General features: G+C 39.8%; 1 pseudogene; it reads left to right on the top strand.

Annotated features, from left to right (window-relative positions):
* Positions 1 to 2,740: 2,740 nt before the first annotated feature.
* The window catches only part of LOC100611199 (steryl-sulfatase-like), a 33,640-nt pseudogene continuing 12,459 nt past the window's right edge, over positions 2,741 to 23,921 (top strand).

Here is a 23,921-nt window from a genome sequence, read left to right as displayed (position 1 = left end):
CTTAGTTCCTCACAGGCTGTCTGCCCGAAAACCTCAAATTTTGCTGGCTGTTGGCTAGACATTTCCCTCTTTTCCTTATAACATGGGCCTCTCCATAATGGCCACTTTCTTCATCCACAACCAGAAAGATCTAGAGTGCCAGCGAGATAGAGGTCATAGTCGTTGGCAACCCAATCACAGAAGTGACATCTGATCACTTTTCCCTTATGCTATCATTGGAACTAAATCAGTAGGTGCAGCCCATACTCAGTGGGAGGGGATTGTATCAGATGTGAATACCAGAAGGGAAGTCACTGGGGCCACTTTTAGTTGGCTGACCACATTTTTTTAAAAACACTATTACTATACTTTATACTCTACATAGCATATTGTTATTAATAATAACTTATAAATTATTAATAATTCAATATTATTAAATAACTACAGTGAAAAACTGTGGCCTCTTACTATGATTTCCTTACTAAATCAATAAGTACTAAGAACCCAGAAGGAGACCCTGTCTCTCTCTAAAAAAAATTTAACATTAGCTGGGCATGGTGGTGATCCCTTGTAATCCCAGCCACACTATTAACAAAATTTAAGGTCTCTAAGGCTGAGGTGGGAGGATTGCTCGAGCTGGGAGGTCAAGGCTTCAGTGAGCTTTGATTGTGCAACTGCAATCCAGCCTGGGTGAAAGAGTGAGACTCTGTCTCAAAATAAATAAATAAATTAAAAATAAATATTTAACAATCCTCAGTGTGTAGTTTTATCCTCAAAATAATACTTATAAGGTATTATTATTCCTCTTTTACAGAAGAGAAAACAGGCTAAATATACAGCTTGTGGTTTCACTGCTAGCAAGCACAGGAGAGAGAACGTAAATCTCAACAACAAAAAACACGTTTCTGACTCTACTGCCCAATTTAGTGGACATAGTACTTGCGGATTTCCTCATTTGACCAGTCAAAGTCTTGTAGGGTGACTGTGTGTCTCATCCAATGTGGAACCACCACAGGACTGTTATGATGTCATCTTTCTAGGTTTTACACCGTGTTTGTGGAATTGAAATGGATTCAGTTGAATTGTCAGTGAATTGCTTTCTACTGTAAAAGTGCAGCTAGATTAAAATGTCCCTAACAAGTTACACTTGCCTACCACTTTATCATTTTGAAAAACTTTTTTTGGGGTGGAGGGGGAGGGCAGGGTCTTGCTCTCTCGCCCAGAGTAGAGTGCAGTGGCATGATTATAGCTCACTGTAGCCTCAAACTCCTGGGCTCAGGCCATCCTCCTGCCTCAGCCTCCTGATTAGCTGGGACTACAGGCACATGCCACCAAACCCAGCTAATTTTATTTTTTTTTTCTAACCTCAGGTGTCCCACTGGCCTTGGCCTCCCACAGTGCTAGGATTACAGGCATGAGCCAATGCCCCTAGCCTAATTTTTAAATTCTTTGTAGAGTTGGGATCTTGCTATGTTTCTCAGGCTGGCCTTGAACTCCTGAGCTCAAGCAGTCCTCCTCCTCAAAGTGCTGGAATTGCACATTTAAACTGCTGCATCTGGCCACATTTCAGAAACATTTTATTTATAGTATCCTGGGTGACTCCATGATGGTTAAGGTGACATCTCAGAGTGATGTGCAGAAGAATGATTCACAAGGAGAACATGCCTCCTAAAGCATCATAGCTGGTGGTCTGAGATGAGGTCAGAGTATGACTCATTTCTCCTTTCATTCTGCTCGTTCTTGAAAAACAGAGAATAAAAGCTACCAAGGAGATAATTAAGGAGAGTTAGGAATCAGAGAGTAGCTGCAACCAAAAAAAAAAAAAAAAAAAAAAAAAAAAAAAAAAAAAAATGGAGACTATCACATTTCCTGGCTTGGTTATCTTTACAGGAAGAATTCTGGCGCTCTGGGTTAGCTTTTTATGAAAACAGGAGATCCTGAAAAGGGAGGGAGGTGAGAAGGTGATTGGAAGTAGGTCAGGGGAGAGAGACAGAGAAGGCTATGGTGTCCAGGCTGGATGCAGTGGCCCATGCCTGTCATCCCAGCACTTTAGGAGGCTGAGGTGGGCAGATCACTTGAGATCAGGAGTATGAGACCAGCCTGGTCAACATGACAAAACCTCATTTCTACTAACAACAAAAAAACTTAGCCAGGCGTGGTGGTGAATGCCTGTAATCCCAGTTTCTCAGAAGGCTGAGGGAGGAAAATCACTTGAACCCACTAGGTGGAGGTTGCAGTGAGTCCAGATTGTATCACAGCACTCCAACCTGGGCCACAGAATGAGTACTCTGTCTAACAAAATAAAATAAAATAAAATAAAGAAGGATATGATTCCCAATGATCAATGTGTGGGACTAAGGATTTTTTTTTTTTTTTTTTTTTTTTTTAGTTGGAGTCACTCTGCTGCCCAGGCTGGAGTGCAGTGGCACAATCTCGGTTCACTACAACCTCCAGCTCCTGGGTTCAGGCGATTCTCCTGCCTCAGCCTCCTGAGTAGCTAGGACTACAGGCTTGTGCCACCACACCCAGCTAATTTTTGTATTTTTAGTAGAGATGGGGTTTCATCATGTTGGCCAGGATAGTCTTGATGTCTTGACCTCATGATCTACCTGCCTCGGCCTTCCAAAGTGCTGGGATTACAGGCATGAGCCACCACTCCTGGCTGGATTTTTTAATTTGGGTTCAGACTGGCAAGGAGCACGATGCTGTTGTGCATAGGATAACTCTTGATAAAAATTCAAGCTAGCGAAAGATTTGCCACATGGACAAATGGTGGAATAAGCAACTGGAAAGGTATGAGAAGAAGAAATATTTTCAGCCTAATGTTTGCCTCGAAAAGCCTTTTTGGAGATGGTTGCCTATGTGCATTGGAATTTAAGGGCTTCTATAACTTGTAGAAGTATATTATACCTAACGAAGATTGTCTGTTAGAATTGAAATGTACTTGTGGTTGCAAACAAGAAATTTTCACCTACTCAAATGGTTTGTCATTTCCAAATCCTTTGGTAGATGCCCGTCTGCCTATGTACAGGAGCAGAAGAAATAAATTGCAATTCTGTTATGTACAGGAGGTGAAAATGCTACAGAAGATATTGTAATGCCAAAGGTTCTTGCCTTAGACACACCAAAGAATTTGTGTGGTGGCTGCTTGTGGCGAGTGATGGAGACATGGACCAAGATTAAAAAAAAAAAAAGCTGTAGGCTTTATTGAGCAGAGTAACAGTACAAAGCTTCCACAGCATGGAAGGGGTCCTGAGTGGGTAGCCAGAGTTCGATTATGCAGTTGCCTTTTAAACTCTTTAAGGTGGGAATTACGTCCAGAGGGAAGATGTTAACCAAGCAAGAAAAAAAAACAGTAAATTATTTTGTGACAAGCCTTAGATTTTGAGGAAAACCAAAATTGCAACTTAGGTTTTATCTACCTTTTGACCTTGTAGCAGCATGGTAAAGGAGACAGGATTTTACAGGACTTTACAAAGTATGTTCACAAGGAATTGGAATTGGGAGCATAGATAAGGACCACTGGTCACAGAAAAACAGGTCTTTAACATTCCTTTTAGTTTTAGGGGACGGGGAAGGGAGAGAGGGAGAGAGGACACGGGGAAGGGAGAGAGGGAGAGAGGACACAGGGAAGCTTACAGCAAAATTTTTGCTGTCTATGGCTTTCTTGGGGAAGAAAACCCATGCATAAATCTTGCTGTTAAGAATATAACTTTAATATTATTCATCCAGGACAAAAGTAAGTCCTGAAGCAGGAAATAAGTGAGTTTCACAGCTTTCTGAGCCTTTACTTGACTCAGGAATCCCAGCTGGCCCCTCCTTTCAACAGGGAGGGTAACATGCTAGCAGTAATGCAGTGGTTTCAACCAGGGGCACTTGTGTGCCCCAGAGGATATTTGGCAGTATCTGGAAGACACATTTATTTCACAACTAGGGGAGAACAGAGAGGGTTGGGGGAAGCATCCTGTTGGGGTTTTGTGAGTAGAAGCCAGGGATGTTGCTAAATATCCTACAATGCACAAAACAACTCCCCTCCCCACCAATAAAGACTCATTTAGTCCCCATGTCAATAGTGTTGAGGCTGAGAAACACTATCAACAAAATCTGAGGTCCTTAAGTCAAATATCACTCATGATAAAAATGTGTTCCCCTGTTATTTTTTCACACAGGCGAAATTGGTTAAGAAGTAGGTAAAGCAGTTGCAGGGCTTGGTACATACTAAGCCCTCAATTATTATTTTAATATAATAAAAATTGTGTATTTATTTTCTGTATCTAGTGAAACATGAACCTAGTAATGAAGTAGATACACAGAACACAGCCTGCTGCCTCTAGCCTTCTCTGATATGAATACTATATATTGCACTCTTACAGAGACAGGTTATTAAGCTCATTCTTTTGCAAATTTCTAAAATTAGTTATGGATTTGTAAGGCATTAAATCTACTTAGGGACTCCTGATTCTCCAACCCTGAGCTTTTCATGGGCATTATTAATGGTGTTGTTGGTTATCTTTAAATCATCCAGTGTGTCTCACACTTCATATTTAAAGACGGATGCTAAATTTGAATCTTCTCTGTACCCTGTAAAACCTTCCAATCATTTAAAAACTGGTGCGTGGCCCTGCTTAATTTCTTCTCTGGTTGAAATGGCATGAGGGCCTTTTAATTAAACAGAATAAACATACATGTTTGATTTAATATGTCTTCCTTTGATACTTGCTCAACCAGCTCCTGCTCACATGGTATCTACAGTCCAATTAGGAAGGGGAACAATCCTCTGATCTCTGATTTACAAAACTTCTCTGTGATTATTTACTCATTGGCTCAGTTTACAAATATTGACTATCTAGTGTGTGCCAAGCGTGAGAGTGGATGGTAGGGACATAGCCAGGAGGCATTTAGACTTCTTCCTGCCCGCAGAATGTTTCCAGTGTAGCAGGGAAGATTAAACACAAAATAACCTAAACTGCAGTTGCTTGTATCATCAGTGCTGAGAAAGAAATGCACAGTGATAATAAAAGGAGAACTTCTTCCTCCCATACAAGGAACTTCCTCCCATGCAAGGAATCCCTAGATAAGTCACATGGAAGCTGGGGATGGGGGCTGAAGATTGGCCTCTCCAAATTATCTCTGCCCTTCTTTCATTCTTCAGCCTTTCCTCACCTCACTCCAATATGAGGTCCATTGTTATGATTGCAGTTTTTAAAGATGGGAAAGTTCACCTTTTATTACATTCATCTAGCTGTTTAAAGAGAAGCATGCAGTACTTTTACAGATACTTTTGCTCATACTTCCGATTTCTGTATCACGGATGTGGAATTGGAGCCTAGATTTGTCAGCCAAAGAGTTAATGATGTTGAATGCAATGAAGAATTGTCTCAAAATAGCTTTTCCAAGAAAGGGATAGTGTTTCTAAAACAAACAAACAAACAAAAAACACACGACAAAATGTGTTGGAGCACACATCATCTTGAGTCTAGCCTTAAAAAGCCTGTTTACAAGATAAGCCAGTTTGCTCTTTGTTACCAAGTTTGTGTTTAAGGACTTAAGATTTGGGAGAGACTCTCAACTTAGCTGCGGGTCCTGCCCAGCACAGTGTTCACAGTCTGCAAGGAAGGTAGCAGGGTACTGCATGGGATTTTATGTTAATGATGTTCAGGGGATGATAATTCTCACCTGGGAAGGAGATGATCCATTAGTAACACTCTCAGTGTCTGTCTTAGGCCAGTGTGAAGCCATCACAGATCCTTAACTGCAAAATAATAATTTTATGATGAGATAAGGGGTAGTTTTATTTCTGGCCTCTTTTAAAAGAGAGAAGAGGCAAAGTCTATGCTAAGGACTATATCATTTTTTTCTAGACTTTCTATAGAATTCATGTCAAGTGAATGTCATAAATTATAAATGAAATGTGTGTCACATAAAATAATTCTGTGGTAATAATGATAGAACTAAGCTGAATAATCTGAATATACCAAATACATGTCTGTGTGTGTGTGCATGTGTGTGTTTTCATGTAAACATTTCCCCCTATCATAGAAAGTGAATGACCATCAAACACATCCTTGAATTCTAGGATTAGTCCCATGGACTTTAGTCTCCCAAGGAGATAAAAGTGAAGAGACTTAAAGCAAACAAACAAAAAAACTATTTTGCCCTATTTATTTGAATAAATAAGAGTAAGAGAATCAATCACTCAATCACCTTCCAAAGCTTAGGAATCTAACTGAATAACAAAAGTACCAACTCAATGTAGATAAGGAGAATTGAGTGGATCAGGAGAGAGAGAGAGGTGATTGACTATGATTAGTAATGTCATGTGTGAAGGAAGTACCCCCGGACTGCCAGTCACATAGCTTCCCACATTTAATGGGTCTTCTTTAAAAAATAGCATGCTTCTGAAAATACTTCACATTCTACTAGTGTGCAGCTGCAAGAACATAGAGTTAATGATTGCATGGAACAACTATGTAGGATGTTGTAAGAAAAAATACTTCTCTTGGAGCTAAGAGGAAAACGTAGTTGACAATGACTTCTTTCTCATTACTGAATCTCTACTCTCTCACCCCAGCTTCCTTTTTTGCTGTAATAGAGTAGTATTCAAGCAGCAGAAATTTTTGTCTCCCTTTCTCTCAGCAGTGGCTGGTACAGTCTGGAGACATCTTTGGATCTCATAACTGAGGGGAGTTATACATGTTACTGGCATATAGTGGGTAGAGGCTAGAGATAAGCTGAATATCTTGCAATGCACAGGACAGGCCCCTACACTAAGAATCATCTGTCCCCAAATGTCAATAGTGCAGAGATTGAGAAATCCTGATTTAATGCCATTCATGACATATAACGGAACCCATTATCCTGACTGTCTAATTTGCATTTGTGTGTACTCCTTTACCAAGGCTGAATTAAGTAATTTAGTGAATATTTATTCACTCAGAGAGCCATGGGGGAGAATTGCAAAGGAAAATTAAGGGATTATAAATACTTTATGGGAAGTCAAGGTGAATACACATGAAAACAGACCAAAAAAAATCCACTTCAAAATGTTGTTGATTTTCTCTGGACCCTAATTATGTATATTATATCAATATTTGCAGTTCATAGCTTTTGTCTGTTTTTGCAAACTGACAATTCAGATAATATAGTGTCTCAGTAAATTGTTACCACAATAATGTCATGTACACTCCGAAGCTCAACAGTTTAACACAACAGTGTATATTCTCACTGGTTTTTCTGTTGGCTGAAACAAACAAGCTCCAAGCTGCCTGTTGGGCTGTGTCTGCTACAAATGCATTTATTCTGGGGCTCAGGCAGAAAGGGAGGTACCACATACTAGAGAAAGTGCTTCTTGTGGTAATGACAAAAGTACAACGGGCCAGGCTAAACATGCAAGCATAATGTTTCTGCTTCTCTTACATCTGATAGCATCCCATTAGCTAAGCCAAATCACATGGTCAAGCCCCAAATCAAGGCTGAACAAGTATACTGTGGTTTCTATAAAGCCAGTGCAAATTACATGGCCTCATTCAATACCGGTGGGTCAGAGAAAGGATTGCATTTTGTTGTTGTTGTTGTTGTTGTTGTTGTTTTGAAACAGAGTCTTGCTCTGTCAGCTAGTCTGGAGCACAGTGACATGATCTTGGCTCATTGCAACCTCTTCCTCCTGGGTTCAAGGGATTCTCCTGTCTCAGCCTCTGGAGTAGGTGGTATTACAGGCACATACCACGACGCCCAGCTGTTTTTTGTATTTTTAGTAGAGATGAGGTTTCACCATGTGAGCTAGGCTGGTCTCGAACTCCTGACATCTGGACTGCCTCGGCCTCCCAGAGTGCTGGGATTATAGACATGAGCCACCACTCCCAGCCATATTTTTTTTAACTAAAAAGTTCATTTTAATATTTCCATTTCAAATCTAACATTATAAGATTTTTTCTTAACTTATTTGTTTTTTAAGATTGGTTATTTATAATTGTGGCAAAATACACATAACATAACATTTATCATCTTAGCCTTTTTTTAAGTGGTATTAAGTATGTTCACACTGTTGTGCAGCCATCACCACTCTTTATCTCTAGAATTATTTTCATCTTGCAAAACTGAAATTCAGTATCTATTAAACAATTATTTCCAATTCCCCTGGGATTGAGTACTTATTTTTTAAAAATAATAACCTACCACCCATTTTTAATCAGAACAAGGCTTATTTTTAAAGACATAATTGGCATATAGCATGCATTTATACTTTCCAGCCCAACCTATGCCTAAGGTGTATTCTATCCAGGGTACAGACATATCTTCAGGACCCAAGGTAGAAGCACCACAGAAGTCTGTTTTACTCAGATAAAAAAGCCTATTGAGAAGGAATTCCTTCCAAGTTCAGGCTGAGAAGCAGTATGGGCCACAGCCAGGTAGCCTGATTAGAGAAATCTGTTGACATTCAGACCCATGTCCATTGATCACTCAACAGGGAAGTCTACCTAATTATCAGGTTCCAAGGGGGAAAAAGTGAAGTGCGCTTTTACTGAAATCCACAAGAAATGTTAGGACTTAGGGCATCAACAGCATATAGCTGGCAGCTTCAGGAACAACCAGTGCAAGAGCCAGCCATCTGGCAGCAGTAGGGGCTTTAGCAGTATTAAACCCCAAAGTCCATGAGACAGAGCTCCGTATCCTCATCATCAGCCACCAGTGGTGGGACTCAGTCTGGGTGGGCAGTGGTTGTGACGTTTTTAGACAGGACCTGTTTCTATCAGCAGGAACAGGAGGCATCAGTACAGAGCCCTGGGAAATGACAGGCAGTATTCAGTAGCTAAGGGAACTGCTTGAGTAATTAGAAAAGCACTGAAGTCTCCACCATGTGGAATGCTGAAAAGCCCATTAGAAATACTGGGTTCCAGGGACAATCTGAGAGAGAAGAGCCATAAGGAGTCCTGGGTGCTAGTCTAGAAACCACAGCTTGCTGTGAGTATGACTACAGCAGTTCACTGAATCTCTCTGGGTCTTTGTTTTCCCTTCTGAAAGTAAGAGAATTGAGATGCATGATTTGCCTGGTCTTTTCTAACTGATATTGTCTTACCTGAATATTATATGAATGTTGTTATATTATATCAAGCCAGCCTTTACATTCATGCCAGGTTTTTTTGGTACAAAGTCTGTATTCTGTATTTAATAAATAAATAAATTAATTAGAGAGTCTCACTCTGTCACCAGGCTGGAGAACAGTGGCATCATTACAGCCCTCTGCAGTCTGGAACTCCTGGGCTCAAGCAGTTCTCCTGTGTTAGCCTCCCAAGTAACTGGGACCACAGGCGTGCATTACCATGCCCAAATAATTTTTATTTTTATTTTTTTAGAGACAAGATCTTACATATTTCCCAGTCTGGACTCAACCTCCTGAGCTTCAGCAGTCCTCCCTCCTCAGCCTCCCAAAGCACTGGGATTATATGTGCGAGCCCCCATGACCAGCCAATCTCTCTGAGTCTTAGTTTACCCGTCTGAAAATAAAAGAATTGGGATGTGGGATTTGCAAGGCATTTTTTAACTGAAATTATACTATCTGCATATTGCGGTACGCTCTGAAGCCAGTGTTTAAGTTCATTCCAGCTTCTCATTGTGCAAGTCCACAGTCTTAAACCATGGTTTTAAAAAAAGAGGTTATTTCTCATTTTTTTTCAAAGCGTAAATATTAGCCTAACCATTAAGATGGACAAAGTCTTTGACATGAAGGCATTGTGTAGTTGGATTATTTCATTCAGTCTTACATGAGGAATTCATTAAGAAGTTACTTTGCACCAGCTTTGTCTGTATTTAGCATTTAAGCACATTAAACTAAATTGGGGGCCTTTAGACTCAATGGCAAAAATAGTTTCACATAATAATAGCAGAGTGCTTTTTACATTCATAATCTCTGTTTGAACATGTTAAATTCAAGACACCAGGTAGATGTCCGTATGGAGAATCTAATTCATTGTTTGGACATTCAGTCTCTCTGGATGAAAAACTGTGGTGTTTCTTAGCATTCATTTGGTATTTAATCTCACCAAGACAGCATGTGTATTTCATAAAGGTAAAGAGGAGATCACAAAAGCAGAAAGTGTCTTGAGGCTTACAATATTTAGGAAAAGCAGAAAGTGTCTTGAGACTTACGAACTGGACAATGGACAATGGACACTAAGAAGTGGCACCAGGTCAGGAAATACGTATAGTCATTGTTTGATTGTTTCTTTGAGTATTTGCACCAAGTTAGCCTACACATTTGTTTAAATTATTAAACTAATGGTCATATAACTGGAGGAAAATCTGTGTGTCTGTCTTCTCTTCAAAAATTGGAAGCCACTACAAGATAACATTTTTCAGGATGGGTGCAAGCTCTGGGTTGGCAAAGTCCCCTCCCCATATCAATTGCTAAACCCAGGCCATTTCCCATCTCCCATCCAGCCTTTGTAATTATGTGGGGTTGTGATCCTGATTCTGAGGTCCATGAATGAGGAAGAACCAGCAAATAGACACTCTGCAGAAGGAGGGACACAATAGGAACCTCAGGGAGTGTGTTCAAAGAGGAGTGCATACTTGAGCGAGGGAACAGCTCACTCTGATAGGTGTTGCTGGAAAGCCAGGTAAGAGATTCTGCCATACTGTGTGCACTGGCGTTGATGCCAAGTGTCCTCAGTGACTCTGGGGGTGCTACCCACATGCACTAAGTCTGGTGTGAGTGCAAGAGCAGATGCAGAGTAAGGTCAAGCTCACATGCCACTTTACATGCTGAAGGGCGATCAGTGCTCCACATATGCAGCAATAAGAGTCCAGTGTCAGGAGAGAACAAATAGGTACACTAAAAGCCCAGACTCCACCAGTACACATGCATGTAAGATATCTGTACTATACCCCCTAAATCTGCACACATTTAAAAAATTAAAAGTAAGTAAAATTAAGCTGAGCACAGTGGCTCATACCTATAATTCTTGTCCTTTGAGAGGCCAAGGTAGGAGGATCACTTGAGCCCAGGAGTTTGAGACCAGCTTGGGTGACATAGCAAGACCCTGTCTCCTCAATAATAATTGAAAATAAATTAGCCAAGCCCAGTGTTGCTCACCATCATACCAGATACTCAGGAGGATGATGTGGGAGGAGCACTTGAGCCCAAAAGTTCGAGACCAGCTTGGGCAACATAGTAAGGTCCTTGACTCTGAAACATAACAAAAAAAAAAAATTACCCAGGCATGGCAGTGTGCAACTGTAATTCTAGCTTGCTCAGGAGGCTAAAGTGGGAGAATCACTTGAGCCCAGGAGTTGGAGGCTGCAGTGAGTTATAATCACATGATTGCACTCCATCCTGGGCAACAGAGCCAGAACCCTGTCTCAATTATTTTTTAAAAGAAAATAAATAAAAATAAAATTACTTAATAAAATGAAAAAAATGTTCAATTTCTTTCACTTTACAGTTAAGGAAACTAAGATTCAGAGAGCTGATATGGTTAACCGCTACCCACCCCACCACCACCTAAACTGAATGTCATGAATTTTTTTCCTGGGCTAGTGAGAAAAATAAAGAATATATGTATATTTTTTCCCCCTGGGAAGGTGAGAAACAGAAAGAGAAAGTAATGAGTTCTGTCTCCTGATGTCAGGGTCAGTACAGCAGAGACTTGGCTCTGGAAGTTTGTTTTTGTTTTTTGATTTTTGATTTTTTTTTTTTTTTTTTTTTTGAGAGGGAGTCTCTCTCTGTCACCCCAGTTGGAGTGCAGTGGCACGATCTCAACTTACTGCAGCATTTGCCTCCTGGGTTCAAGCGATTCTCCTGCCTCGGCCTCTCAAGTAGCTGGGGTTAGAGGCACATGCCACCATGGCTGGCTAATTTTTGTATTTTTTGTAAAAACGGGACTTCTCCATGATGGGCAGTCTCATTCCAAACTCCTGACTTCAAGTGATCTGCCTGCCTCAGCCTCCCAAAGTCCTAGGATTATAGGTGTGAGCCACCACAATCAGCCAAGAAGTTTTTGAGAGCAAGAACCTGGCTCAGGACTCTGAACCAGGAGGTGGGAGAGATACTGCCTACCACAGCTTATGGGGAGAAGACTAGAAAGACATTGATATTGAGTAAGATCTAGGGCTACCACACCACACACCTACCTACCACCTTCAAAGAAACCAAGCCAGGCCTTTCTCTGTCTGGGAAACATGTTGAGTAACCTACTCATATTTGCTCAACATAAACTCTGGTTCTGAATAGAGAACCTGTTGCAGGTGGGTCAGCAAAACCGCAGGAATCAGAAGAGAGGCAAACTACAAAATGAAGTAGAAAGCCAGCAACCCCCTCAACAAGAGGGACTCTGACTCAAGGGGAGACAGGCTATGGAACACACACACGGACCTCCACACAAAAGAGGCATTGTGTGTGTGTTCAAGCTGCCATTCTCCCTGAAGCTTCCTCCACCTGTTATTCTTGGAAGGAATGAAATGCAGTGAGGTGAGAGAGTGTTGAGATGGCAGACATGGACAATGGATGAATTCTCTTCCCTCTGTATATTTTCCAGCACAAAGAGCTGCCCCAGGCTGGTGACCTTGTGCACTTTGAGTTTTGAAAGGTTTCCATGTTTCCCTTAAAAAGCTACTAAGCCAGGACAGGCATCACAACTTAGTCCTTTGAAAGGCTGAGACATAAGGATCTTTTGAGCCCAGGAGTTCAACACCAGTTTGGGTAATATAGCAAGACCTCATCTCCACGAAAAATACAAAAAGTAGCTGGGCATGGTGGCACATGCCTATAGTCCCAGGTACTTGGGAGGCTGATGCAGGAGGATTGCTTGAGCAAAGACAAGTGTCTTTCTTGCACATATTGTGTGACAAAGGCAAGTTTTAAGAATGGCTGCTCCAGTCACTTTGTGCAAGGAAGGAAAGGGGTCCAAGAGGTGGAGGGTCACAGCCAACCACAAGCCAGCATTGTTCATTTCCTTTTTGTGTCCGTGTCCTTTACAGGAAGAAGAAGATTCCTTTCCACCTACTGTTCTTTCTGTGAGAAGCTGAGAGCCATGCAGCATCAAGGCCGAACATCATCCTGGTCATGGCTGAACGACCTTGGCATTGGAGATCCTGGGTGCTATGGGAACAGGACTCTCAGGTTGGAAAGGCAGCTCCTCAGTAAACACATAAATCATAATGTTGAAGAAAATCTTCCCCACAAGACATAGCCAAATGTGTCTCACTTTCAACCTGAACTTTTGCGAAACATTGCTTTTTACTTTTTTAAAATTAGATTGACCTATGATGTTGCTTAAATTTTAAAAAGCATACGCAAAGATAAGATCTCAGTTTTAAGAGAGCACTTTTAATTAATTATCTATGTATGTTTTCTGCCTCACCTTTTGCCTGCATTTTTAAAACTTTTACAGATTACTTTTTACATCTGTGATATAGATCTTTTTAATTTAGTTTTTCTTACCAGTGTCACAATTTTATTCCGTTTTTTATTTTATCTTTTTTTAACTTTATGTATTCCTAAGGTGTATTGAGATAATAGATAACTGTTCCTACCAAGATGTCTTAATTAAAAAGTTAGAGCCAAGTCTTTAAAGTTAACTCTTTACCAATTATCAAAAGAAAAAATGTCTAAAAGTCCCATGGAAGAATTGATAGCAATATCAACCCTAGATCTGTCTTGGGCTCTATGTTAGAGTCCCGTTTTTTCTGAGTTACATTTCTCATATTATAGTTTGTAATATCACACCCCAAAATAGTCATATTTTTTTCATGGGCGGGTATAGACACTAGGAGGTTTAATTCAAATGCAAAAACCCTCTCCATCTTCTAAGCAGCTCACTCTTTAAGAAAACAGCAAAGTAGAAATACTGATAATTAAACACATTCACTAAATTAATAAATGGCCACTAATTTGACATTACAGATCCAAAGGAAGTATTTCCCCCTTCAAGCTATGCATCACTGCAGCACTACTCTGGGAGAGTATTGCTCTAGGGAAGCCATAGGACCAATGAACAAGATGTATACTCCCACCCCACAGGCAGCCATCTTGGAGGGGAGCCTAGTTAGCCATATCATTGCCTCACAGTGAGGAAGCTGGTGGGTTGGTGGAGTATGGACTACTCTCCTAAATACAGGTCAGTTCCTTGCATAAACAAGGAAGAGCACTGGAGGCCCATGAGAATTTCATCTGTACCTGGAACTGAAGGATGGCAGATGACTAGCCAGGTAGGGAGAAAGGGATTCCAGGATTCCCAGTGGAGGATCTGGGATATATCTTGTGCGGTATAGCTTAGTATGGTCCAAAAACTAAAATATATTAATTCCTAAATGACTTCCAAACGATGATCAGCCTATCCATTCATGGAGAAAAGGCACCAGGGTGGCTTATCTTGCATAAGGTATCACTTTACAAGTGAGCTCATAACAAGTATTTATAAAGTGTATTAAAAAATAAGCCAACAAAGGGTATGCGGGGATCACAACATCTAATTTCTTCACTATAATGTTTGTGCCTTTTCCCTGGAGCATATTAACCCACTTATTGATGCTCACTGTTGAGGCAGATGGAGTCTGAATATTTCCTGTCCCTGGGGGCATGAGGAAATTAGGCAGGGGCTTATTAAAGCTGGTTGTTGTTATTCCCTTTGGCTGTGTTGGGAAGAGGGGAGTCGGATTGACCCTGCAGATTTCTCTTTTTGGGAAACAGAGAAACTTGGAAGATGTGAGTGGGAGTAACTTCCCTCCTTGTAGTATACCATTTCTAAGACTTGGTTTCTCTCTTCAAACTCGGGGCTAGTGGGACCAGGAGCTCACAGCCCTCTATAGCATGAATGGACCTTCTGGGGATGTCCTACCTTCATCATTCACATATCTCCATGGTTTTGTTGTAGTTTGAGTCTTGGTTCTGTATCACTTCTTTCCTGCTTCCTCTGCATCTCATTTTTTCTCTCTACCCCTCATAACCCCAGACTCACCCTTGCTCGTTGAAAAGTTTCTTACTATAAAGAGCCACAGCACAGTTTCATTTTGAAAATTATCACAAGGCGGCTGGGCACGGTGGCTCACATCTTTAATCCAAGCACTCTGGGAGGCTGAGGCAGGCAGATCACTTAAAGTCTGGAGTTTGAGACAAGCCTGGTCAACATAGCGAAACCCTGTCTCTACCAAAAAATATAAAAATTGCCCAGGCGTGGTGGTGCTTGCCTGTTGTCACAGCTACTCACGAGGCTGAGTTGGGAGAACTGCTTGAACTCTCAGAAGTTGGGGGTTGCAGTGAGCGGAGATCGCACTACTGCACTCCATCCTGGGTATAGAGTGAGACCATGCCTCAAAAATAAATAAATGAACAATAAATGAAAATGATCACAAATACTATCATTCTTTTTTCTAGGACTCCCAATATTGACTGGTTGGCCAGTGAGGGAGTGAAACTCACTCAGCACTTGGCAGCATCACCGCTGTGCACACCAAGCAGGGCAGCCTTCATGACTGGCTGGTAGCCTGTCTGATCAGGTAACCTCCTAACTGCATTGCAGGGGCTGTGGTCTCCTTTGGGACAGTTTCTCACCTCCAGGTATCTCCTGGTTCCTAAGGTTGATTTTTTCCTGGTTCAGGAATGGCATCTTGGTCCTGCACTGGAGGTTTCCTCCTCAAAGCCTCTTCGGGAGGACTTCTCACCAATGAGATTACCTTTGCCAAGTTTCTGAAGGTTGAAGGCTATTCAACAGTGCTAATAGGTATGGGCATCTGAGGAACAGCAGGGAGGACTTGGACAAAGTTCGTAGAAGAGTGGGAGAGAGCATCATGACAGTTATCTTAGGGATAACATCAATGGTATACTTTGAACAATTTTAATTGGGAACAAAATGATTTCAATTCTAGGTTAAAACCACAATGAGCTTACCTGGACTACTTGAATGTATAGATGTGTGTGTGTGTGTGTGTGTGTGTGTGTGTGTGTGTGTGTGTGTGTGTTTTGTCTGGTGTGTGTGTGTAGAGATAAATAGATACTTAGATAATTCCTTATGATAGATGGATAAATGGATGAATGGATAGTTGGAAGAAAGCGTTGATGAATGGATAGATAGATAGATAGATAGATAGATAGATAGATAGATAGACAAAGATGATATAGATGTGATGGATGGATGGATGGATGGATGGATGGATGGATGGAATAGATGATAGCTAACTAGGTAGCTAATTACCTAGCTACCTAGATAGATAATAAAGAGACACATAGAGAAACAGATAGAAATATAAATAGAGAGATACATATATACATCGATATATAGATAGATGCAGAAAGAGACAAAGATGAGATAGATGGATGGATAGATGGATAAAATAGATGATAGATAGCTAGATAGATAGATATTATCAATAAATAAATGCAACGAGAGAGGCAAAGATGACAGATGGGATGGATGGATGGATGGATGGATGAAATATAGATAGATAGATAGATAGATAGATAGATAGATAGATAGATAGATAGATGAAATAGATGATAGATGTAACAGATGAAAGATAGACATATAGATAGAACACACAAAACTATATATACACATCATGCTATTGATAAAAATTTTCATTTTACTTTCCAGTACTAAAATTATGTCAGAATTTGTCATGGTTGACACACTCACTGATTTTATACTGTAGATAGGATTGACACCTTCCTGACTGCATGAAGAACGGGAGTCTAAGCAAGTCATAAGATGAATCCTAGCGAACCTCAGAGGAGCAAAATGACTCGTCTCTTTCTTCCAACATCTTGTTAAAAAAATCATTTTTTTGAGGCACTCATTAATTTAGTGATCTAATTAACATTTTATAGGACATTTTCAGAGGTGCTTTAAATAATTGCTGAGTTACCGAGAGTGATTTCTGCATGTCTCAGGGGTATGTTCTGAAGTAAGTATTCATTTCCACTTTTAACATTCATGGAACAAAATTAAGTTTCTTCTAAAACTTTAATTTTAAGGGCCTGTCTCAGAAAAGCATCTGGGCAAGAAAAAGACAAAAAAAAAAAAAAAAAAAAAAAAAAAAAAACCTTGTAATTTTCTGTGGAGTGTTTCCTGCCCATTAAAAATGTTAGGTATTTTCTTTTGGCATTTTGATCTGGTTGGGCTTTTTTGTTTTTTTGTTTTGTTTTGTTTTGTTTTGTTTTGTTGGAATCACTAAATTACTTCCTATTTTCTGGTAGACTGAGTAGGTAATACCTTAGCATTTGTGGAAAAAGAAGTGAAAAACTCTAAGGTCCTATGAGCAGGAAGGTTAGCTTCATAAAGTAGTCAGAAAGAGCCTCCTTTTCAGTATGTGGGAAAAGAAGCTTGGATTGGAATCAGGGTATTTATTGGGACTGAAGTGATCCCCCATTTGTCTTCTCAGAGAAATGGCACATTGGGATAAGCTGTCACAGCAAGACTGACTTCTTGCTTTTCATCATAGCTTTGATTATTTCTATGGGATGACCTCCTTAACCCATCTGAGAGACAGCAAGGCAAGGGAGGGCAGTGTCTTCACCATGGGCTTCAAGAGACCGGTCTTCATCCCCCTGCAGATCATCAGAGTGGCCCTCCTTACCCTCACTGCACTCAATTGTCTGGGGCTGCTCCACCTGCCGCTGGCCACTTTTTTTGGTCTTCTCTTCCTAGCAGCTCTGATCCTGACCTTTTCCTGGGCTTCTGTGATTACTTCCAGTCCCTGAACTTCTTCATTATGAGGAACTACCAGATCATTCAGCAGCCCATGTCCTATGGCAATCTCACTCAGAGGCTAATGGTGGAGGCAGCCCAGTTCATATAGTGGTGGGTATTGCCTTGTCTTCTGATACTGCCTGTAAAAAAAAATCATTCTGGGTTATTTTTTTGTGGAGCTGGAAGAACCAGCAGCGTTATTGTGCTAGCCACATTTTCCCTTCCATACCTAACATATTTCTTCATCCAGAGATCTCCATAGCACATGTTTAATAGCTTCAGAAAGGTATTGCAATGCAGTGTGCTCTCCTTAGAGTCTCTTTGCCAACATTCCCCACATCCTGGGCCAGAAAGTCCATGCCAAAATAATGTCTGCTGATGACAAAGGAGGTGTCAGATAACCCGCTGGCCTTTACTTTTCAAATGTGGCCATCAAGAGAGGCAAGGTAGTGGTTTATGTTTAGCTGAGAGATTGTCCTTGTGACATAAATAGTGTGGAAAGATCCAAAATATTTTGGGCCAATCTCTGAGCAAACAAAACAAAACAAAGACCTCTGTAAGTAAACTGGGTGAAGTGAATGACATCTTTTGGGTCTCTTGAGTCCCACTGAGTTTATAGTTTTGGGGATTGCAATCTGTAAATGGAATAACTGTCAACAGAGGAGCAGAGAATATTCCTGAGTTATACATGTATATGTATAATATATACCTATATTATAATACATAATATAGAGAGCATGAAAATACATAGTTAGATATATAAAGGCTAATCAAGAATATTTGCTATTCAAAACACACAAATTAATGTATTTTTTCAACTTGTAACTGTAGAGGACAGGACATTGAAGAGAAATGGAAATTTCAACTGAAAATCAGAACTTTGGTCTTTATGGTGACTTAAATCCTAGGGAAGATTTAAAAGATAGTTTTGGGGGTGATTAAAAAATTATAAAGGAGGCAAAGGAAATGTAAGTAATATTGGTTTATCATCCAAATAATTGCATGACACAAAATTCTAAAATCAATATCTGGATTGAACAATTATTGACAATAAAAGGGAAGTTACTGTGATGAAAGGAAAGTATATTAGAGATTTAATTTAAAATAAGCAAATGTGCTTAGCCTAAGAAGAAATATGTAGTTAAGATATGTGGAAGCTACATAAGGTAGGACTGGTGAGAAAGGTAAAAGGTAACATACTCTGTGAAAATTATTTTGTCGTTTCCTCACATGGAAGATGTTGTGTTCCTCTGTCCAGATCTTGTGTCCATGGAGTTGATGCTTTACTGGAGGTTGGGAATGGCAGTGGTTCTCCTCACTCTCTTCTTCCAGTTATGAAACAGCATAGGAGCAACCCATTCACCTGGAGGTACAACAGTGTCCTGCTACCCACAACATCATGGATTATGCAATAGATAAATCATAGGGTATATTTTTGTATATCTGGTATCACAAAAGTGTTTCATCGACTCTGACAGAAACCCACATATGGTTTGGGTGTCTGAACAGACTATGAAGTGACCTACACAAAAGTTGCCATTGATAGTGTTATTTCCTCCCTCTAAAAATCAGACAGAAGTAGAATGATTAGTTCTTATAGTTCACACCACCTCTCAGTTTTAACAAATTTTATTAAAATCTAAATTGTTGTTTAACTGTGAAATATAAAAACTGGTCATTGGTCATTGTAACTATTCTCAGTTTCAGCCTCTGGGACTTGACTCCAGAGAATATTCTATGTACTAGCTGCCCAACTGCTAAGAGAACACCTCACAGTTTTTTTCATTTTGGTTAGCATCCCACTTCCTCTGCCATTTCTGTTTTTGTCAGTGAAGACTGACAAAATCTTTGAGGATTAACACTTGAAAGTTTGTTTCTTGCCCATTCAAAATCTATTGCTGCTTGGGTGATGCTGTAGGGAAGCTTTGCTCCATGAGGAGACTCAGGGATCCAGGTTGCTAATATCTTGTGCTTCTGTCATCTTAATAGGTGGCCTTCCCAATAGCATCCACAGGAGAAAAGAGTTGAAGGATCACTTGGCAGCTTTTCCTTAATTCACTGACCTAGGGGTCAGCATGTAGAACAGGTCCCATATCTCCACACTGACTTGACATGGGGCTAAGGGGCAGTCTCCCCATATGTTCAGGAAGAAGAAAGTGAAACAGCCTTACTGAACACATAGCAGTGGTTTTCCTACTGCAGGTAGTGATTTTCAAATTTGTTTTAAAGCTGAGGAATATTTCAGATGAAATTTTATGAGAAGCTAAGTATGTCAGAGGCATAAAAGTTGCAGTGCTTGGGTGAACCTGGAACAGAGGACTGCATTTGGAAACTACTGACATTTAGTAAAGCCCCATGGAAACCTCATGAACAGCTGGAGAGAAAGGGCAGACTCTGAAACAAAAGAATAAAAGAACATCTGAGCAAACATCTAGTTAGTGCAGACTCTAGGCAAATTAATATTTAACAGACATTCATAAGTACAAAATGTAGGCACATGAAGAGAAAAATCAATATGAGCCTTGGAATTTTAAAAAATGGTTATTTGATATTACAGCTATATGAGTGGAGGTTGAAGGAATTTGTCCGAGTTTATAGATAAATGTAAACTAAAGGGGCTAATTTATTATAAAATTTGGATTGTAGACATGACCACATAATGACATTTTGGTCAACAGTGGACCACATATATGACAGAGGTCCTATGAGATTATAATGGAGCTGCCTTATAAAGCTGGACGTTTGTATCTTTTATACTGTAATTTTTCCTGTTCCTTTTCTTTGTGTACATATGACTAGATACACAAATACTTGCCATTGCTTTGCAGTTGCCTGAAGTACTAAGTACAGTCACATGCTGTGCAGGTTTGTAGCCTAGGAGTAATAGGCTTTACCATATAGCCTCGGTAGATAGTAGGCTGCACCATCTAGGTTTGTGTAAGTGCACTCTATGATGATTGCACAATGATGAATTTGCTTAATGATGCATTTGTCAGAACTATATGAGAACTATGTCTCTGCCACTGTATGATGCATGTCTGTACTTGAAGTGTTGATGTAAAGTATACTCTTCATTGGTATTGTAATATTTTCATCAGAGAAAGAGTAAAGAAAAAATATTTTTTGGTGTTGTGTGTGTGTATGTTTGTGTATACATGTATGTGTAAAGTAAATATATATGTGTATATATGTAAACTAAATACGTGTGTATATATATGTGTATGTATGTGTACTTTACACACATATGTATTTAATTTACAAAGAGATAAATTATTGATCCTGATTTCCAAGGGAAGCTGTAGGAGATATGCATGTATAGCAGCAGCAAGTATTAATGTAAAGAATAAAAAATTTCCTACCCAGGGATGGATAATAGCTACTGAAAGTCCTTTAAGCAATTATTTATTGATCTGTCAGAATTCAGGTAAGATGTGGGCTATTTGTCATGATTTTCACAGATTTGGGCTGACGGGCACATGCTGGAGGGGTTGTGAGTCATTCTTGGGCAATATGCCTATAGTCTGGGTGCCTGTCCTGGGTAAACACTGGGGTCTGTGGGTAACCATAGCTCCATCATGTCATGCCCATGCTGACAGCCTGTCTTACCCAGACACCAGAGACTGCAGAAACCTATCGGATTCTGCTCACAGTAAAATGGCATGGTGAAGGATGTTGTGCAATTCCTGAGAGAGGAAGGAAGACTTCAAGCTGTCAGTCACACTCCTGAACATTTATTTCAAGTATTATTTTCACAGAGATACTGCAGAGTTATCAGTGCCAGTGTTCAGCCCACACAGCTAGATGCAGGCATTGCAGGGGTGGCCACCTGCCTCCTGGACATGGTGCTTGATTCAGAACTATGCATTGTAGGTGGCCCTTTGCTAGCCTAGTGTGTGGTGGGTTATAATATAGGATCATTATGACTTCCTAAAGGTAGACAAAGAGGGGAAAAGGGAGATAGTCTAGGACTACATGGGTAGACAAGTGATACCTCAGACTTTGCATAAGGAAAATCCCAGAGGTGCTTATTACAGCTGAAGATGGCCAGGATGAATTCTAGGGACTGTCACAGAGTAGTCCTGAAATGAGACTTTGCATCAGCATTTTAATAAGCTTCCCAAAACATTCTAAACTGGGTGTTTCATAGGACACTCTAAGAAAAACTGGGTTTCATATACATGTATGAGCTTTGGCCACTATGCTGAAATACTGCAATTATTTGTCACCTAGATTTTTCTAGAACTTGATGCCAACATGTAAAAGCTTTGGAACTTAATAAGATACATCATTCAGTTATATCATCATCTAATAAGATACACACAGATATGTGATTGAAACAAAAGCTTACGGAAATGATCTTTCTCTTACTAGGGTAATTACCCTAATATTTCCTACCCCGGTTTATTCTGTTTTTTTTGTTGTTGTTTTTTTTTTTGTTTTTTTTTTAATGATCTGGTTGTAGAACTAAATTAAATTCATGATGTATCAATGGGTCACAGTCTACATGATTGACCATGTTCTTACCTAGTGTGCGAGCTTTACTGTGTTTGATAAACAGGAGCATAGCCATTCCAAGATGGAGCAACACTCTGGGAAGAATGTCAGGCCAGTCTATTTAAGGCATAAAACAACAGTGTGCTGTTTGTCAAATTTGCTGGGAAAGCTGGACATCCTTATATTAGTCTTCATCTACCATGAATCTCTCAAAAACATACAGAGTGGAGATTAATAAAATGTCCTTCATATAATGATGGTCAAAAATGACCCTGGGCTTCCAGGCTGAATCACCTTGTATGACATGTATTTTGACTGAAATTATTTAATCTGTTAGGTATATGAATATTCATATGATTAAAAGGCATTTTAATGGCTTCCTTAGTATATAATTTTGGGAGGGGACCAAAACAAATTTGATGATCATGAGGACATTGAAGCCTGACAAGCTAATATTTATTACCTCTAATTATTCAGGAGCTAAGATTTTCTTTTAGAACTAGAGATTTAAGATGTTCTAGCAACATCAAAGTTGGAGGGATGGTTATTGAATTACAACAGAAGAATTTTTTCTTTAAAATAGGTGATTCTAGTGTAGATGGCTATTATCCACATTGGAGCACCCACTGCATGGTTAATATTAGTGAAAATGCTAGCATTTTGTACACTGTGATGCCATTCACAAACAGCTTCTTACGTACATTATCTGAAGATACAAAGATTTAAAGCACATTGTTACAATCATCCTTGGGTAGAGCTGTCTATCTATGTTAGATTAGTTATCTAATTATCTCAATATGATATCCAAGAGTCCTGAGAGAATGGCCTTGATATGCTACCAAAGACCTAACATTTGTGACACCACTATGTTCATAAAACATTCCTTCAATATCTGAAGACACATTTATGTGTGTTATTTCATTATCCAGAATATCCTGAGCAATTTAGCCAGGTCTTACCACCTTTGTAAGAAATGGAGGTAGAGTTATTCAGCAGCTGAAAAAGGAATGCCTGATCAAAGCAATGGTAGTATTAGTGGAATTTATTCAAACGCTTTTGAATTTAAAAATTTCCAGTTGCAACTGGTGCCTTGTTTAGATATTTTAACATATATATATATATAAATATATATATACACATATGTATTTGTACACAGCTTTTTCTCAGTTCATCTGTCAAAGGTGGGAAGAAAATGATTTAAAATTCTTACTTCTAAAATTTACAGTCTTTCTCTATGCTGTGTTGCTGATATGATTTATACTCAGGGGTTTGCTCCTGAGATGCTGGCTTGTGATATTCGTGTATGAATGACAAGGGGGCATAAGGCAAAGATGCTTCATTGGTTTGTGATTCTTGAAAATGAGGTCCACATAGTCAAACCCAGTTTGTGGCCTGGGATTCCACGCAGATATTTTCAAGTTGAGGAGAGTGATGATTTAGAATATATAACCATGCACTCCACAATCTTTCACCCTGATTGTCTCATTGAAGGATAATAAATTTATCCTTCTATTATTAGAGAGTTGGATAATTAGCTCACCATATGTTATATGCTGCATAGTCACACAGGAGATGGGTCATCCTGCATACACTTTAGCCAGAAATCCTTGTTATTCTTGCAGAGAGGAATGAACTATGAATTTCGTGAAGATACGCAATGCTCTGTATGTGCTCTGCAGATTCATCCCATTATGACGGTTTTGGGTTTTGCCATTCCTCTCTTCATTTCAATGCAAAACAGATACAACTTAGGTGCACAGCAGAAAC

This window comes from Pan troglodytes, chromosome Y (genome assembly GCF_028858775.2).
Source record: "Pan troglodytes isolate AG18354 chromosome Y, NHGRI_mPanTro3-v2.0_pri, whole genome shotgun sequence".
Lineage (NCBI taxonomy): Eukaryota > Metazoa > Chordata > Mammalia > Primates > Hominidae > Pan > Pan troglodytes.
This window is presented reverse-complemented; position numbering and strand designations above follow the sequence as displayed.